Here is an 18,452-nt window from a genome sequence, read left to right as displayed (position 1 = left end):
TGGAAATAATTTTGATAAGTATTTAAGTAGCTTAAATTTCTGTTAATTTCATAACTCTGATATTCAAACATTTATACCTACAGTGATGTGTATTCTTCTTTTATAAAAAATTTTGTGATCTTCATAGACTTTTGTCCTTTTCTCCTATTCTGTATTCACCTATAAAAATTCTCATTTTGTAGTCGATCAATTTGCTTGGATGCTTGCTTTACTTACACTTATTTTGAGTACCACCCTTATATCCTTCTGTTATGATTATTTTGCTTTTCTAATAGTCACACTATTAAGCTTCGAGTGACTTGTGTTTACAGCATGTCTCTGGGGGCAAAGAGACCCCCTAGTCTCACCCAGCTCCCTATTGCCCAGTTTCATAGAGTCAGGCAACTCAGATCCTAACAACACAATTAAGGAAGTCCCTGTAATACCAGCCTGGGGCTGCTTTGATGGTTCCTTGCGTATTCATCCATGAATCCTTTTTTATGGTGACTTGATCATTCAATGGAAGTCACCTCTAGAAACGAGCATGAAGCAATTAAAAAAATATATTGAAATAATTGTCACCTAGACATGGATTTTGGTTAGTTATTGTACCACCCTCCTTACCACTTTCATCGAGCTGTCAAGTAGGAGAAATGTGCTAAGTTGAATGTTTTAAGTTCTCTTTTACTTCTTGGCTCTCTCCAAGGAAGAAGTGCTAGTAAGCCACTCCATGGTCAAGGCAGGGGGAGGAGGCCACCATGGGGAAGGGGCCCAGCTCATCTAAGGTCAGAAGGTTCTCAAGTCAGTTTCCTATTGGCATTCTCCAGCTATGCCTTGGAGGTGGAAATTAGGATTAAACCATCCTGGCACCTCTGCTTGGGACACCCTGGGGGGGTGTTCTTTGTTTCTACTGCAAATTCTCTTGAGCAGTTCCTGGGAGAAATGGTTTCTGATATTAAATGCTTTCTGATATGATGTAGGCAGAGTCAGTAGCTGCGCTCACAGGCCCTGTGGGTTTTGGTGATGGTGGGGAGTGAGAACTCGCCAAGAGAGAGGAGCAGCTAGCTCCAAGGGACAGGGCTGCCAGGGACACTTACCTGTCACAATTCTCCCTTACATCCCTCTGAAAGGAAAGTGGGGGAAAAGCCAAGGGAGGGAGGCCACTGTCCATTAATGATGCGGTTTTATGGCAAAAACTTCATGTGATTTTTGAGCAGAATTAATCAGATGACTCTCAATTAAGTGTTAATTATAGCCTGTTGATGTTTGATAACAAGGAAAAATTGTGTGGTTTGCTCTTATTTTAAAGGCATTTTGTCAGCATTTCAGGCTACAATCTAAGAAGAATAGAAGCTGTTGTTTTCCTGGTGAACCCTGAGGCCACAGAAACCCCAATGGCTGTATTTAAGGAGGGTTGGTTATTACTATTATTACCTTGGGGTTTGGTCTGAAAATCTTTGTATTTGACTACTCCTTTCCATTTATGGTCTAATTCTTAGAACCCTGGCTACTCTCAGTGATGATGGCATGTGGTCACTCCCCTCTGCACCCTGCTGTTTTTATTTTTTTAAAGATACATTTAGGAAAGCCTAAAAATCTAAACTAAGCAGACATCATACACATAGAAACAGCAATGGAAATTTGTATTTCAGTCTTGTATTTTGACTGTTGTTTTTCCTTTGTCTGGTGATAAATCATCTTCCAAGATGAAAGATGATTTATTATTTTCATAAAGTTGTGGTGGGGGAGAACCTCTAGCAAATAGCAGCCTGATTTAGGAGTAGCCTCTTATTGAGCAAGCTTGGTGGATTTATTGCAAAAGTCAACCTATTCTGGAATGGAGGGGGCCTATTCCTTCATTTTGTTTTTATGCCCAGATAGTTGAGGACAGAGAACATGACTAAAATAGTCACAAGAAGCACAAGTAAAGGGTCCTCTGGCTCCCAGCATCCTTCTCCTGTTATCTCCCTGGGGTTTGCCACAGATCCTGAGCACCAGGTGTTCTCTGCATTTTATTAAATCGCGGCATTAAGGGAGGACCCGTGATGTGTCCAGGATCCACCAGAAAGTATGGGTTAAGCAGACCTGGGGTGACAAGCGTCTTTCCTGGGGGGGGAGGGGTGGTTCTCTTTTTCATGGTCAGAGTAGGTGCAGCTGTGTCACATCTTGCTTATCTTCCCTCCTCGTCTCTGGGGCTCAGGTCGCCCTGCCTGTTCTCCCTCAGTAGTCAGTGCTTTGCTATGGCACTGCTGTTTTGTTCTGGAGGAGGGACAGGAGAACATGGGCCTGGACTTATCTGGATTCACCAGCCATCTTCCATCAAAAAGGTTATAAAGGAATGGGAAACAGTAGAGGATTTTTAAGCAGCAGTAATAATTTGGGAAAGGCCGTGAGCAGGAGGGAGGAGCCTGTGGGATCCTGAAGGGCATGGTAGTGGCACTTCACAGAATACAGGAAGGCTCCAGAACAGGGACTGCAAACACAAATGCCTCTTGCCTCACATTCTTGTTTAGAGATAACGTGAGCCCCAGAAACAAACAACGAGGCAGGGTTCAGGGCTTCCTCCATTTCCTTAGCTAAAGGCCACCGCTCCAGGGCAGGATTTCTCAGCCTCAGCACTAGTGACATTTGGGGCCAGATAGTTCTTGTTGCAGGCTACCGTGCTGTGTATTGTGGGAGGTTTGGTAGCACTCCTGGCCTCTACCTGCTCCATACCGGGAGCACCTCTTCCAGACCTCACTACCTTAGTTGTGACAACCAGAAGTCTTCAGCTGTTTCCAAATATCCCCTGTAGGGCAGAATTTTCCCCACTCACCCATACTGAGAAGTAGCTACTCTAGAGATGTAGTGAAATGCATGGAGACCAGAGGGCGGTAGGTTTGGCCCTCTGAGAACATTTCAGCAGAAGTGCACTGGTAACCTGCCTGGCTTCCAATGAGCAGGACCCTTTCCCTTGGGAGAGTGGCTCCCTCGGAGTCAGTTTTAGTTCTAGCTGCTGCACAGAGTGTGGCTAAACAACACACATTTCCTTTCATAGTCCTGGAGGTTGGGGAGTTGAAGATCAAGGTGCTGCCACAATGGTGTCCAGTGAGGCCCTCTTCCCAACTTGCAGATGGCCATCTTCTTTTTGTATTTTCTCGTGATGGAGAGCAGAGAGCAAGCCTTGAGTCTGTTCTTAGATGGATACTGTTCCCCCTCTTGAGAGCTCCATCTTCACGACTTAATAACCTCCAGAGGGTCCCGCTTCCTAATACCAGTGCAGTAGGGGTTTGAAGATAAGGGGGCAGGGGACACGATTCAGTCCATACCAGACACTGGTCAGTCTTCCCTCCTTCCACAAGACAGTAAATATTTAATTAGTATAAAACTTCCAAATAACATTTCTTCAAATTTTTTATAAGAAATCACCTTTTCTTATGCTTTTTATGTTAGATTTTTATTTCTTCTAATTAGTTATACATGCCAGTAGAATGCACTTTGACCCATCATACATAAATGGAGTATAGCCTCTCATTCTTCTGGCTGCACATGATGTAGAAACACTCTGATTGTGTAGTCATAGATGCACATGGGGTCATAATGTCCGATGCATTCTATTCTCTGTCCTCCCCTCCTTTCATTCCCCTCTGCCTAATCCAAAGTAACTCTATTTTTCCCCAGCCCCACTCCCCTTATTGTGAATTAGCATCCTCATATCAGAGAAAACAATTGGCCTTTGGTTTTTGGGGATTGGCTTATTTCCTTTAGCATGATATCCTCCAGCTCCATCCATTTACCGGCAAATACCATAATTTCATTCTTCTTTAAGGCTGAGTAATATTCCATTGTGTATATATACCACATATTCTTTGTCCATTCATCTGTTGAAGGACACCTAGGTTGGTTCCATAGTTAAGCCATTGTGAATTGAGCTGCTATAAACATTGACATGGCTGCATCACTGTAGTATGCTGATTTAAAATCTTTTGGCTATAAACCAAGGAATGGAATATCTGAATCTCCATACCGTTTTTCATAATGGTTACATCCAATTTGCAGTCCCACCAGCAATGTATGATTGTACCTTTTTCCTCACATCCTCGCCATGGTCAATATTTCTTAGCAAGGATCTCTTAGTTAAGAGTCATCACAGCCTCCTAATTAAGAATCGGGCCCAACTGCCCTCAGAGATATTTCACCTCAGCCAGGCAGCCTGCTCAGCACCATGAGAACATGACACAGATTAATTCAGAATGCTGTTAAGGAACCTCTAAGCAAATGACATTTTCCAACTTAAAATGTCAGGGGGGAGCTGGATCGAAGTGGAAGTAAAACTTGAAAGATGAACGCTAAGGAAAAGGAGCTTTGGGGTCAGTGGGTGAAAGGTCAGCCCTCTTTTGTCAACTGGGAGAATTTTGCCTCTTCATGGGAGACAATAAAGAAGTGTTTGCAGTCAGAAATCCACACCTTTGTCTGCCTCCAAGACCTTAGAGTTGGAGGCAGCAAGGTACACATTATCAATTATTTCAGATTATCTTTCTGATTTTTTTCCTCCTCCTCTTCCAGCTGCCAACGATTAGATGTGCATCTGGCAGCAATTTCAGTTTTTCAAGTGACTCAGGCAGCACTGAAGGGCTGGATCACCCTCTTGTTCAGTTCCTTTACACGAGAGATTGAGGAAAAGAATTTGGAAACAAAAGCCACCCAGTTCCTCCCCTACCAATTATAAACATGCTTTAGAACCTGGAATAGTGCATTTAAAAAATCTCACTGAACGTCCACTTAAGCCTGTTCATGTGATTTCTTTGTCAGTGCTTTCATGTGGTATGATAAGGCTTTCATTAACAGACTTAGAAAGGGCAGGGGGCTTCAGGCTTCTAATATCTTCAAGCACTAGAAGGGGCCTTTGAAGGGAGTTTCTGTAGACAGCATTGATTTAAGATTTGCTCAAAGGTAAGTGAATGCCGCTGTCTTAGTAGTTAATTTGTGCTGTTCCTGTGCAGGTAGGCTGGTCCTCTTTTGTATCGCAGGGCATATTTTTAGCACTGCCACTACTACCTGTCCCTGTTCTTTCTGTTCTGGCATTTCCCTGTGCTACCTCCTCTCCAAAATAACTTTGTCTCTCTTCCCAAAATGCATCCCCTGATTTGAGCTTCAGCTCCCTCTCTTGGCTAGCATTTGGTCTGTGGATTCGTTCTTGCTTGCTGGTTCTATCGGGGTGTTTTTTGGCTGGTGTATTTTCAGGTATCAGGAGATGTGAGATCTCCGGGTTTGGGGTTTTTAATGACAGTAGTTACAAAAGAACTAAAGATTGAGGGCTTATTATATGCCGTGCAAAATAAGAACTTATTGTGTATTATTTCACTGAATCTCGGTAACCCTCTGCAATGGATATTGCTATCCTGTGTTACACGGGAAAACATTGAGATTTAAGAGGCTTGAGTTACTTGCCTAAAATCACAGAGCAAAGAACAAGAGAAGAGATAATGGAAGTTTCCTTTCAAGTTTTAACTTGGAAATAAGTTTTGAGTTAAACAAAATTACCAGTCTTTAGAAAGCATGACAGCCATGTAATAATAGCTCCATTTTCATTTTCAAAGTTACCCTTTTTGTGTTGAATTTCCTAAATTACATTTTAGAACTCAAAATCACATACTTATCACTCAGGTAGTGGCAATTCAAGAGGAGCATGAGTTTATTGCATTATTACTTTATTGCAAGCAACTGTTATAGCTTTATCTTTAACAGGACCCAATTAATATTGGTCCATACTGAGTAGGGCACAGTTTTCCATACTCCTTAACCTTGCTTTATGCTTAACAATCGCTCCCAGAGCCCAGAAATCTTTGTGATTTGCATTTCTTCAAGAATTCTTCAGGTGAAGTGAATGAGAATTGTGGGTTGAATACCCGTGAAACATACTGCCATATACTTAGTCTTTGTGGACAGTTTCAGTGTTTCTCCAGTAGTTAGATCACTTTTTCCTTTTCTTTTTTTGTTTTTTAAAAGAACAATTCACTTAATCTTAAAGAATCACAGATCAAATTCTTCCCAATATTTTCCCTCTGGTATCCTCCTCAAAGCAAGAAAAAAGAAAACAAAGGCTAAAACTTTTTTCTTGTGACTTAAGACAGTGGTTTCCTGGTGATGTGAATTAGATGTCATGGAGCAGTCTTCTACTGAGCTGGAGCTTGGCCTCACTAGGTACTGCTGGGAATGGCATTGTCCTCTAGCAGGCTTGTTTACTGACACCCCTCCCACCAAAAAAAAAAAAAAAAGCCATACGGGGAGGGGATCCGGGCCATACCACTGGGGGAGATTTTTCTTGCATTACCACGTTCTTCCATAAAGTCAACCACAACCCATATTATCGGGGACTCCAGCTAAATCTTGCGGTGAGTAGGAAATAGATTAAACACAGGTTTTCCCATTCCTCCAGCTGCCAGAAGTGATGTTAGCGGTGTTAATGACCCTACCTCAGTTCTCTGCAGACCCAGGCTGTCTCTGCAAGTCTGTTCTGTGCCCAGTTCAAGGGCTGTTATGGAAAAGCTGATGGTGGTTAAGAAACAATTGAGGTGCTGGACGGTTATACTGACTATACTCACATGGAGAGTCGGGCACTTGCTCTCTTGAAGCCATTTGCCTCCTGGGGGAGGGCCAAGAGGGAGAGATCTATTTATTGTTGAAGAGAAAAATAAAGGAAGTAGGAATATGTCTGCCTGAGTCCCTTTCGCCTCATTGCAGAAATGGGACTACACTTTCTGCTCTCTCTGTGCCACATTGTAAATGATGTAATTTAACTCTACTGGTTTGTACCAAAGCCATACCTATAAAACCTGTGTCCTGTGTTCTGACTGTTACAAACAAAACAAAACCCCAAACCAAAATGTGACGCGATATTGCCATATAAACCTCAGAGCCAGGATGCAGTGCTTGTGAGGGAGGGAATGTTTTGCAGAAAAACCTTCCATGGGTGCAGGGACCGAGCGGCTTCTCGTCTTCTGGACGCGGCATCTTACTTTCGTGTCTTCTCATCACAGGTTGATTTTGGTTGAACTCTGTTTAAATTAATGCTTCCTGTCCCCATAGTACACATGGTTAGGCTTGACATGTAGAGGGACTTTTTTTCTGAGTTATTCTATCTTGATTCAGTCATATAAATGGGACATATTATAACGTTGGTAGAAGAGAGATTGGAGACGTTTTGATTTGGGGTGGGGGTGGTGTTATGGCCTTGACCTCATTTGCTTGATCAGCATGTTTCATTAATAAAAAGAATGGTAAATCACTGAAGTAGTTATTCTTCTGTTTAAAAGACCTCTGAATATTTCATTGAATTTCCTTAACATAGCTGAAGAAGTGAGTTGTGGTCGTGGTATACAGTTGGATGTAACTGTCATGAATAGAATACTTAATAATTATTGAGAACGATCTATTATGGTTGGTTTGATTCGTCTGCTTATCCTAACCGTCTTGAAGAGTTCCCAGAACTTTCTTCTGCCTTTTGTAGCTGGGGAAGAGAAAGCCCCAGTGCTGACAGTGTTCATCCTGGTAGACCACAGCGGGGGTGATGGGCCTGATCTCCCTTCCTTGGTCACTCCTGATCTCCTTGATCTCCTGTCCTTTTCATAATACGTGTGTCTTTCTTCATTGGTGGTCTTCTGAAGTCACCAGCCCCGCCAGAAGGTCTTTCACTGAGACAAAAGGGGAACTGGAGCGAGATGGCCTCTCACATGTTGGCAGCTCACCCTGTGCACATGAAGGGCTGGCTGTCCCCTAGTTATTTTCACAGCCCTGTCCATGCGACTTGCACAGGCTAAAGTGCTATTTAAGCAGCTCCATTAAAGCACTGGCCTGGCTGGTTGGTTACCCTTTGCCATTTAAGCACAAAACCAAGTCTTTCCCGCTCAGTCCTGGCCTGTTTTAAAAGCAGTTGGTTTCCCTTCTTTAGCTTGAATGCCTTTCTCCTTTTAACATCCAGTAGCAGACATCTTGATCTTACCTCTAACTTTAGTTCAGTCGGTCTTATTTGATTGATTAATTGGGGTGGGGAGTGGTGATATGGTCCTGAAGGGTTTAAAACGAAGAATGCTTTTTTCAGCACTTAGTTTTGTCCTTTTCCAAAGCTCTAGCCTGTCTCTGCACTTCCCACTAAACTTTGAGAAGAGCAAAGAGATTCTCCCTTTCCCATAACTTTTGAAGCTCTCTGGATTTAGCCTTACTTTTCTTTTTTCGTGGGTGACCACTCTAACTAGTAGAGCCAACCCAGACAATGGTGCTTCATCTCCTGATGCTGTCATCAAACTCAGATGGTAGAACCTAGACTCTGAGCCACAAAAATTCCTTTGGTAAAAGCTTCCCGGTCTACCATGCAGATCAGCAGTCTCATTTATTTGTCCAAGATTTTATAGTGTGAATGTTAAAATGAGTAATACCCATCTACCACCAGAACTATGAAGATATTTGAGATGATGATTACTTTTTCTTTAACTTACTGGGTTCATTTGCCAGATTCAAGGATGCTTAAAAATAGAGTAATACTTTTGCAGTATTTTATAAGGTGCTTTTTATTAATATGCCAACATTCTAGAATATGGGATCTGCTTTCAATTAGTGGGACCATGAATTAATTGCAGCTGCATTAGTGACATAGCTGAAGAAGTGAGTTGTGGTAGTGGTATACAGTTGGATGTAACTGTGTGAAGGAAGAAATCACCATGGAAGCAGAATAGAGAGGGACTTTGTAGGCATTATTGTCACCTTTCAAGTCTCAGCTGGCCCTCACATCCCCCATCTTTTCTCTCCCCATTCCCCACTGAGGGGAATTCTTTTTCTCCTCTGGAGGAAGCTTCCTCTCTCAGTTCTTCCTGATTCTTTCTCTGTGCCATTCCTTTAAGGACTTAGGTTTTTGGACACCAAAACCAGGAAGCCAGAGTCCCTACTTTCCGGCTGTATGTGGTGACTTTGGAACGTGGGGAAAGGATATAGTACTGAAAAGGGTTAAAAATTTCAAATCATTTCTCATCACTGATTTTGAAACATGAGAAAGAACTAAGTATAATTTGAATGCTACTTTTCTAATTTTAAGCTTTTTTTTTCATCAAATGCAGAATTTTTAAAGTTGAAATCCTTCAAATAAATGATAAAGTTAGAACAACATGTGAATAGTAATTTTTCTTGAGTGTCAGGAATTATAAACAATATTTATTATTTCTTTGTATTTCCCTGTATTTTATACATTTTCTGTATTACACTAAAAGGTATATCATTTTTAAAAAACACAGTCATTTATGTTAAATGAAACAAACAGATTGCTTTGACAACGTTGCTTTAAGTGGAGAGATTTAATTTATAAAAAATATTCTAGGTGAACCTATAAGAGTTCAAACAATGATTCCATTGAAGAAAATTCAGTACTAGTTGTTTTTTAAGCACAGTTGGATGAGGAAGGGTTATTTTCTGGCTACATTTCAGTATATAACAATAGCCAACCAACTTTATTCCTATTTTCTTACAGTAGAAACAACTTATAGTGCTCTGGTCAGATATTTATTACTATGTTGTATTTGACTCACAAATTGGCAAGAATGTTCAGAACAGGTAAATACAAGGCAAATACACTTGTTGATGTTTTGACTGACGATGCATTGCTGGAAGGATCCTTCCATTATACTTAGATCTTAACTGTGCTGTTTCCAGCTTTCACTGTCAATACCAAGCAGCAGGCTGAGACTGTGGAAGAAAGCAAAAGCTGTATTTGTTTTTCAGCTTTAGTAGGCATGGTTTAAGTGAGTTGAGTTCAGGAGATGTAAATTCCTGCTGGATGCAATAATGCAATAATCCATAGGTCTCAAGTAGCATTGCTCAAGTGTTGACTTACTTGATAATACTTTAAAAATCACATTTTTCATTACTGGCCACAGGATTAAGTGGGTTTTATCTTACAAGAAGATACACATAGAAGGTGTGGTGAGGAAATTTTGTCAAAATGTAATTTCCTGCTAGTAAATCTCGTGACAGGTGCATTGTGTGTCTGGGTTCAGAAGTTATTCCCCAGTGATCTAACTAGAGAGAGTCTATCACAGAACGTCACCACTTGATATTTGTGCAGTGTCTTCTCATAAGGAAACAATTTACTTTTGGGTATCTAGTTTATGAACGTTACGGATGAGCTCAAATGAGCTTCTGTATTCGTAAAACATGGAAGCAGTATTAGCTATATATGGTTGGTATCAATTGAGGTTGTGTTTATAAAGTATATTAAATGTACATCTGAGAATGTCATCTTCTCTTGTGCTTATTACAATATCTATTATTAAATTTGTAATTTGTCACTCACAGATGTTTGTTGAATTGAATGACTGAAGGAACTTTTTAAAAACATATTTCTAGGGCTGGGGGTTGTGGCTCAGTGGTAGAGCACTTGCCCTAGCATGCATGAGACACTGGCTTCATTCCCAGGAACCACATAAAAATGAACAAATAAATAATGGTATTGTGTCCATCTATAAGCACAAAAATATTTTTTAAAAAAACATTTCTACATTACAACAATATATACACATAGATCTTAGCCTTTCTTGGGGGGCTTTATTCAAACTTACCCTGTCTTGATTGCAAGCATGTCAAAGCAGAGATGTGGGGAGATGAACTTAAGTCCCATAAAGGGTATGTTGAGGTCTGTTCCAAAAGTCAGACTTCCTGTCCCAGCTGACTCATCGGAGTAGCTGCTGTGAACAACTGTCTTTTTGGAACTTCAATTCTGGAGCCTTTAGCTCCAGATAATACCTCTCTGGGAACCATTACTCTGCTTCATCAGCTCCTTTATTCGCCATATTTGGCTCTCAAAGCTATTTGGCTGTCTCCAAAGATCAAATGTGCCCTCCAAGGGCTGAGACTGGCTGCTATAGAGACTATTCAAAAGAATATGCTCAAGACTGAGAGGGCAGTTGCAAAAAAAGAACTGGGGACTTGAGAAGGCATTCCCAGACTGCTGCCAACATGGCTGCATGACTGGAGTAAGGGTGCAGCTTCCAAGGTGGCTCCCACTGAGGGCTGGCTGTGGGCATTACCTGATGAGCATAGCTCCACTTTCACCAACACCCATGGGCAAACCACACCACAAAGACAGGCGGGTGTGAAATTCAGACTTTCCCTTTAGAATTTTCCAGGTGTTTTATTTATTTATTTTTTTTAACCTACCTGTAGCGGTGTGTTCCTACACCCTGTCTGCATTGCCCCACTCTTTACCACCTGCTCTACTTTTTCATAGATTGCTAAGTTGATAGCACCCTTTGGTAGCTTTGTGGCTGAAGCATGGGTTGATCAGGATTTATGATATAGGCTTTTAAAAGTACTATGTTATAAGACTATAGAAGAAAGGTCTATGATGGATATTATATATCCTTTTGCATCTGCTCTGTGAACATATTTGTGGAAAGTTGCAAGGATGAGCTCTGCCTGGTCCACAACAATAGATTTCAATACCCTGGAGGCCCTACTTTCCCCTGTCCTCTCAGGGCCCCAGATCTCTGCCCTGTGCAGATCTCTGTGCATGCAGGTTGGCACCGCATGTGTAATGAATGATAAATCGGGGTACAGTTTGTTCCTGTCCTGAGCTGTTCATTCAGCCCTTCTGGATGGGAGCCAGATAAGAAATGAAAAACATAGTGCATGCTCTTTGCTTTCCCCCCATTTTATATTTGGCAAAATTTTGTGGTAAGTCCTTTAATATGGTGTGGCCTTCCTTGCCTAATATTAGTCCTGGAGCCGAGAAGCTGTGTTCAGCTGCACTAGAATGTTCTGGTAAGAACATTCTGATAGTCACTTGGAAGTTCATGAGAGACCTGGGCCTTCTTGTCTGGGGACTTGCACAGAGCCCCATCAGAGCTCCTGGAAGAAGGGAGCCTACCTTTCCCTTTTAGATGCCACATAAAGAAAATCCCATTTATTTGGGCAGTTAAAGGAATAAGCTTTCTATTTGTTTGTTTGCCTGCTTCTACTTTGGCACCTATTAGTAAATTAAATAATAGTCTGTTTACCTGATTTTCTAGAGGCAAAGTTAATATTTTGAAATAAACAGAAAGCTCCTAAACCTCGAGTCTTCATTTGGTAAACTTCAACTTACGTGAAACTATCATGTAAATAGTGAATGCTGATGGGTCTGACCCTTAATCACCCTTGAAGGGGGGGGGGGATGAAAATATTGGTCAACATTTAAATTTGTGAATTTTAGAAACTGCTGCTATCTGTGTAGCCTTTGTGGATCTTGATCATATCTCCAGGCCTATTCTTGTTGTCCCTATAATTAGATAAAGAGCTTATGGCTTGTCAGTCAAGGTTTTCCACCATCCATCCAGATCCATAGACTCTACTCACTGTGCCCTGTTCAGGTACCTTGCTGTCCTGTGAAGCCGTGTACCCTTTAAGTGGCCCGTTCATGGCTGCCCTCTCATCCCCTGGGCCTTGTTTCATCATGTCTGTGGGAAGTGTACTGTGTCCTTGTCATTTGTTCAACTCACATCTCTTGCACACCTGAAGCTCTGGAAGATGCCATATAAAAGCAACCAAGACACAAACCCTGTTTCCGCACACCCAATTATTTTTCTCGCAAAGCAAGCCGAGTGTGTCAGGGAGGTTCCTCCCTTTGATTCTTCGCTGGAAGTATTCTTTTTCTCCTGCATGCATCTAGAGCTTTTCCCCACTGTGCATCTGTCATGAAATTCACCTGCCAGCTTAGCATTTTATCTATTTATGAATGGAAAGTGCCTCCTTTCTAGAAGGCAAAGTGTATAGCAGAATTCAACTTTGAATCCTCTATAGAACTTAATGTGGCCATTGACTCATTCAACAAGTATTTATGATCATCTACTCTGTGCTGAATGTTGCTCAGGGCACTCTATAAATATTGATATGTATAGGTAACTTTTGAATGCATGAAAAATATGAAGCTCCAAGGATTGTCTATTATTATTCTTGAGAGCACAGATGCTTTATGAGTTTGAAAAAGGGTCTCGTCTCAGAAGGGGAATTATGGATAATGTCCCTTTGAGGTCTGCCTTCTTGAATTGCAGAGAAGTAATGCTTGCTTCTGCCTAAATATAACTTATTTCTATAAGACTTAAATCGGAATCCCTTTCTTTTCTTATTTAATAATTTACCATGTCTGTTTTGCATGGGTCTCCTTTGCATCTAAAATTCTTCTGTCAAACAATGTCACATTAAAAATTGATTCCAGATTTTGTAATGTTAAGCTCTGCAACTTCAGAAGCTAAAATTTGCAGTTGACTTTTAACCAAAAGAAGATTGAGCATAGATTGCCCGTAACCTGTTTACCATATTTTATCCACTAACTATGATGTGCATTTTTGCTTCAATCATAACACCAAAGAATCTTTTTGTTGTGGCTAACCCTCTGAAATGTCCAGATCATATTGATTTGTTTACTGATTTAATATTGACTACTTTTAGTTTGTGATTGCATCTTGCATCTTGAAAGAAAGAATAGTGAAATACAGTTTGTTGATTTTATTTAGGTACACAAGACTGTTTGTGCCTGTTACTTGGGCTTATCTGAGACTTCTCCCTTTTAGAAGGCAAGCCCCCTAGTTGGGGTTGAGTGTGTGTTTTGAAATGCCTGTGCTAAACCAAGTCTTTCCTTTTCCCTTTCAGAATGAAGACCTAAACAACCTCAGCAAATCTTCCTCTAACTCATGGGTACCCAGACTCTAACTCTTTCATGATTCACAATCAGGACCTCACATCTTCCGCCTCTGTAGATGGTACGATGCATCCATTTCAGTTTGTTTACTTTATACAATCCTCAGGAGTTTGTTGACTGAACTGCACGTTCTATATTGTGCCAAGCAAAAAAGCACTGTGACACCAGAAGAATAGTCTGCGTGAACTTCATCTTGAACCTTAAGGACTTAGCTGGCCACAATGAGCTGATGTGCCCACTACCAGGCTGCGAGAGAATGGGTTTCCTCTCATTTACAAGATTTGTTTCATCTGCTGCTGAAACTGTGTTTGACAAAATGTCATTGTAAATTATTTCATTCAAAACTGTTCACATTGGGTGGAGAGAGTATTAAATATTTAACATAGGTTTTGATTTATATGTGTAATTTTTTTAATGAAAATGTAACTTTTCTTACAGCACATCTTTTTTTTGGATGTGGAACTGAGGTATACAATGTTCTGTTGTAAAGAGTGGAGCAAATGCTTAAAACAAGGCTAACAAGAGTAGAATAGTGTATGATCCTTGTTTTAAGATTGTAATTCAGAAAAATAATATAATAAGAATCATAGTGCCATAGATGATTCTCAATTGTATAGTTATATTTGCTGATACTATCTCTTGTAATATAAACTTGATGTTGAGCTGAGTTCCTTAAAAGAATTAATCTTAATTTTGTATTTTTCCTGTAAGACAGTAGACCATGTTAATTAAACTGAAGAACAGTATATACTACTTGGGTATTTTCAAGTGTCAGCTTAAAATTGATGATTGAATGGAAGCAAAATTATAAGAAAAGGAAATCAAAGTCTTCCATTGTATATATTGTAAAGAGAAGGAGACCTGGGTGATCCTTTCAAATCAAAAGCTCTCTTTGGAATGAACAATGTGGGTGTTTGTAAATTCTGGAAATGTCTTTCTATTCATAATAAACTAGAATCTGTTAATCTTTTCTTCTCTCCCCCTCCCCCAGTCCACTTCTGGAAGCTTCCTGCTCCATTCCCACCATTTTTTTTTCCTGTGCACATGTTATAATATTTCATTTCTTGCGTTGTATTGAGTATACTTAGACAAGTGAGTGCTTGCTAACCAGAAATTAAAATTCCAGAGTGGCTTTTTTTTTTTTTTTTGAATCATGACCAGGGCTACATGTCAGTTTCCTTAAGACCCTGAGTTCACATGTTCTGAGAACTTCTGGTTTTACATTATTTAACCTAATGTAACTGGCCCATTTGCCCTGGTAGGTGCTGGCCTAGTAGTGATTAGTTTAATTAAAAAAAAAAAACAAAACAAAAAAAAACAAAAACACAAAAAACAAAAATAAAAAACAGTGCACAGACAGCACATAAAAACATAATGACCTGCTATGGGAACATCTAGCCTGCAGTGAGAATTTTTAATCCTTTTCTTGTTTAGAAAGTATACACATCTTGGGATTTTTCCTTGTGAAACACAAATGGCAATGAGCACATTTAAAGATATTGCCTACAGAAGTTTTGAATCTTTTTGCCAGGAAACTTCCAAAAGTTAAGTGAATTCATGCAAATATCAGGCTCCCTCTGAGCCAGTGTGAAGTCTGTATCAGTGGTTGCCAGCCCTGCTGTTGGGAGGAGCAACAGTTTATTTCTGGGAAGGGTTGATCCTCCTGGGTGGAGCTACAAGGAAGGGCCAGGGTTGGAGGGCCTCGCAGTGGCTGCTGCTCTGATCAGCTGGTTGGAGAGCTCTGCTCTACTTAAAAGGGAGTGGAGATAAATGGCACCCGCACACTGCTGAGGCCCGTGTTACTGTTCATTCAACCAGATGGCATGTACCTCACAGACTATTGTACAATGTTCATCGTTGCAGATTTTAATCATTTGCATGCTCATCAATTTCTAAGATAAATAAGCCTATAGTCATAAGAATCCATTGTTTTCAAGGACCTTGCTGAATTACATCATTTCCTATTCATAGAGAACACCACCAACTTTGAAAATATCATAGGAAAGTTATTTTTTACTCCTTTGTAAAAAACAAAGAAAAGACTTTCTCAGTCAAACTAACTTTTCATTTTTGACTCTTCTGATTCGTACTCTTGCTAGTGTAAGAAGAAAGCTAGCTATCCTGCTCTCTTCCGTTGAGCACTTAAGTAGTAAAAGAGAAATCAATGAACAAAGCTGCCTCAACTATTTTTCCTGCTAAGCTGGTTATTATTTCTCAAGGAACCCAGACTTTAAATATGTATTACCAAGATACCTCTGCATGTGGAATTATCAACATATTTTGGGTGAGAACAGAAACGAACAGACTGGAAAGTGCATCTCTTAGTTTCTATGGCTGACTTTTTGTTGATTCAAATAAAGGTAGAAATTCTTATTTAAGCTGCTTCCAGAGGTGCCTGAGCTGGGTTTGATGGCAGTATCAAACTTTACTGACTTAAAACTGGAAGTTGCTGGTACTCAAGCCAACAGCTCGTGCTCTGGCTAACTCAAAGGGTTTTTCTTTGAGCACATCGGCTGCTAAGTCCTTGTGTTTGGTTCCTATTTAAGAGAGTTGGCTTTTATCCATTTCAAAGTATTTGTCGGCCAGCCAAGGGCTTACGTTAATGGGGCTTCTAGTGGCCTCTGGTTAACCTAGAAGTTAGTGGCTTTTTCTTCATGAGAACAACCTTTCACAGCATTCTTTCTTAGATACAGGCAGAGTTATAAAATTCTCCTTTGTGAAAGGAACAAATGTTTTGTAGCTTTGATATCTTCATTCTGGGCAAAAGCATGTCCCTAGAACCAGTTAGAAGTAAGGGGAATCCATTAATGATCAACCACCTGAGTCAATAATGACAAATCAGTTCTGATGTTACATGTGTGGCTATTTCTTGCTAACTCTCAAAGGTCAGGGACTCTCTTGACTAATCTAGTGATGCAAAAATGGATTTACTCAGAATCATCTGGTCAGAAAGTAGAGATTTTTAACCTTTCTTTTCCCTGGCTTTTGTCTTTTGGGTATATTTTAAATGGGAGACAGAGTATTAAGAAACAGTTTTGTACTGTAAGAAACAGTGCTTTACAGTACTGAAGCCCTGTTTTATGCATTCTTGCATCCTGAATGCAATATGCCATGTAGCTGAAAACTTCAATTTTATTTACTATAGGCAGTTTAAAGGTGGGGAAGGAGGCTCACCACCCATTGACGCCAAGAGCCACAAAAATCAGTACAGAGAGAAGCACTGTGGCTGATCCCATATTCAGTCTGTCATTGGCTTTGTGGAGCTCTACAGGTCAGTCCATCATACAAGGAAGCCCTGAAACCAGACACTGAGAATTAAAGCCCTGATAGGGGAGAGAAGGATCCTTTGGGAGGCATGCAAAAGAGAATGGGTGGAAATCAAATATGAAATCACTTCTTTGTAGTGATTTGAGGGAGGGATAGTGTTCCCAGCACTTGGTGAATGTTAGTTGGAGGTGATGCTATATTCATGTATATAGGCTACTAAGAAACCTGAAGGAAGAAGCATGCCCTTCCAGGGATGTGAGGAATATCACCTTGCCAAGGCTAAGGAAAAGAGCTCCATCCAGACGGTAGATTTACTTATGAGGAGCAATGACAGCCTTTTAGTAGAATGTCCAGGGTTAAAGAGGGCCTTTGGTCATTTCTAAAGTCAAGCCTGGGAAGATCTTCAAGGTCTTGCCATAGCTCTGTAAACCAGACCCCTAGGTGTGGCTGCAGAACATGTGGGTCTGGTGTGTGTTGGTTATTTCTCACTGCTTGTAACCAGAGCATCAAATTCGATGCTGCAAGGTTGAATGATATTGGGAGTGTTTGGCCCTACTCTTAAGAGATCTATCATTAATAAACAGCTTATAATTAGCTAGTATGATTAGAAAATGTATGACTTAGATGACAAGTTGTCTTCCTTTCCTAGCTTGTCAATGACTTGGCATTTGTGATGTATACACAAAGAGATCCGGTGTGTTAGCCTTTCACCATTCACCTGGCATTTAAATCTCTCTTTGCTCATGCTGTTCATTTACCAGTGTTACCCAATATGCCATGTGCTAGGACAAATTCACTACACAGGAAAGTGTCTAGATTTGTGTAGACATCTTTAGTGCTGATTTTTTTTTTCCTTCTTTGCCATTGGCCTAAGAATGTAGTTCCCAGAACAATTTTTTCTTGCAAAATATTTTCCTTACACCTCTTGGCTACAGGGTGGGCCAAATGAACTACATATATATTTTCACTTACTGTGTGTGCAGTTTGGTTTATCATCCTAAGATGGTGGTGCTGCTCCTGGTGCTACTTCATCTGTGTACAAGAGACCAACACATGGTCTGTATTGCTACCAAAACATTTATTGTATATATGTGTATAACATACGTATTATGTATATATGTCATGGGTACCAGGCCAGGTTTATATTTTTTATTTAGAAGTGTTTCACTTTTCCAAGTTTTCTTTATAGTGTTATGTTTATTTTCAATTTTTTTCCCCCTTGATTCTGTCTGGTACTTAGAACTGTAGTGTCTTCATCGTTAATTAAAGAAAACTGTCTAAATGAATTTCACGATGTCAATGTTAGTGATCCTTCCTGTCTTTTGATTATGGGACATGACACAGAAACTGGGCATTTGGCTGGGTTAGGAGCAGTGGATACCATTAATTTTGGAACTGATCTTTTTGCCTGACTCTATCTCTTCTCAGTTGGCTTTCAATGGCCAAGTGAATAAACAAAATGGCCTTGGGAAAGATTTTAAGGTGCTTTTATTGGTGGTGGTGATGA

General features: G+C 40.4%; 1 protein-coding gene across 1 annotated transcript in view; it reads left to right on the top strand.

Moving 5' to 3' along the window:
- Irs1 (insulin receptor substrate 1) overlaps window positions 1-18,231 on the top strand; it is a 59,993-nt gene extending 41,762 nt beyond the window's left edge. The window contains exon 2 of the mRNA XM_046439716.2: window positions 13,630-18,231. The gene's annotated coding sequence lies outside the window, so the exon portion shown is untranslated. The remainder of the gene's footprint in view (window positions 1-13,629) is intronic.
- Window positions 18,232-18,452: the final 221 nt, after the last annotated feature.

This window comes from Marmota monax, unplaced genomic scaffold (genome assembly GCF_021218885.2).
Source record: "Marmota monax isolate L192 unplaced genomic scaffold, Marmota_monax_Labrador192_F-V1.1 WCK01_AAM20220418_F8-fsc00041, whole genome shotgun sequence".
NCBI lineage: Eukaryota > Metazoa > Chordata > Mammalia > Rodentia > Sciuridae > Marmota > Marmota monax.
Note: the sequence above shows the minus strand (reverse complement) of the source record. Positions and strands in the feature narration are given on the sequence as shown.